Genomic DNA, 1,174 nt, shown 5'->3' with positions numbered 1-1,174 from the left:
CATGGAGAGCATTGCGCCAATGCTGCGCAGGCTGGGATACAACCCCAATGCCAATCCACCAGATTATGGTCAACCAGATCCGGAAGTGATCAACAATACTCAACGGGTATATTCGAACACAGAACACAGTGCAGCTCAAGGATCAGAGTTGCTATTATTCAGTCATAACTTCCATTTGTCTGTCTTTCCTAGGTACTGCGAGGAGATTTTAAAACTCCCACGAGCCTGAAAAGATGGGCACAAGTGAGTGCATGCTTTTAAGTTGTATCATATACAAAACCGGTTGTACACAATCTACTACATGCCTTCTGTCATCAAAAGTTTATATTTGTTTAGCAAGTAAAAGGCCTTTTCTAAAAACCTCCCCCAACTGCACCAAATTGCATATTTTTGCTCAGTTTGGCCCGCTGAATAAAAAAGAAGTGTTTCTTCTTTCTCAAGTATGAGCTCCATGTTCTTCTATATCATAGTATATGAGCCATAAAAGCCTGATGTATCGAATATGATACTCAACAAAGTCATAAATGTGCATATCATATATATACTTTGAGTGATTTCTGGTTGTTGTCATTGCAAAAATGGCAGAAGTTGGTTTAAGAATGATTTATTTAGGTATGCCACTTTAAATTACATTATATGTCCCAATACTTTCTGTGGGCACTGTGTAAGTCTATATACTATGATTAGGCTTCATACATGTCCTTACACATATTAATTTTGAAAATATTAATTGTTTGACAGGTATCTCCAAAGTCAGTTTCTAAAGGAGGCCGAAACTGAAGAGAGTCCTACATTGATTGCAGTATGTGCTGGTGTTCCGCATTGGATAATTCACCACCATTTTGTGCCATGAAGGCCTTTCACAAGATACTGAGCAACCTGAGTAGGAAATAATGAGCATCGTTATTATGCAATAGCTGTGGTTACATGGGGTCTGATTTTGACATAGCCAGAATCTATTATAATAATTAGGCAACTAAGTCCTATTGTGTACCAAAATGATGTAATGTAATAGATTGATGTCAAAGAAACAAGCCTCACACAGACACTGGACAGACATCGACATTTTTACTACCTGATGCTCTCAGAAGAGTATTGTTTACTTTGTTTATAGAACAAAGTTTGCCATAAATCAATTACACTGGACTTCCTGAATATTGCAGTTTTTTATGTC

General features: G+C 37.5%; 1 long non-coding RNA gene across 1 annotated transcript; it reads left to right on the top strand.

Annotated features, from left to right (window-relative positions):
• Window positions 1-6: 6 nt before the first annotated feature.
• On the top strand, window positions 7-1,168 carry LOC107580735 (uncharacterized). Its single transcript, XR_001608697.1, has 3 exons — window positions 7-106; window positions 193-243; window positions 742-1,168. It is a non-coding gene; the product is annotated as an uncharacterized lncRNA (long non-coding RNA).
• The last annotated feature ends 6 nt before the right edge of the window (window positions 1,169-1,174 follow it).

The sequence above is a fragment of the Sinocyclocheilus grahami genome, unplaced genomic scaffold (assembly GCF_001515645.1).
Source record: "Sinocyclocheilus grahami isolate Dianchi unplaced genomic scaffold, SAMN03320097.WGS_v1.1 scaffold42327.1, whole genome shotgun sequence".
Taxonomy (NCBI): domain Eukaryota; kingdom Metazoa; phylum Chordata; class Actinopteri; order Cypriniformes; family Cyprinidae; genus Sinocyclocheilus; species Sinocyclocheilus grahami.
The sequence above is the reverse complement of the archived record's forward strand: the minus strand, read 5'-3'. Positions and strand labels throughout refer to the sequence as shown.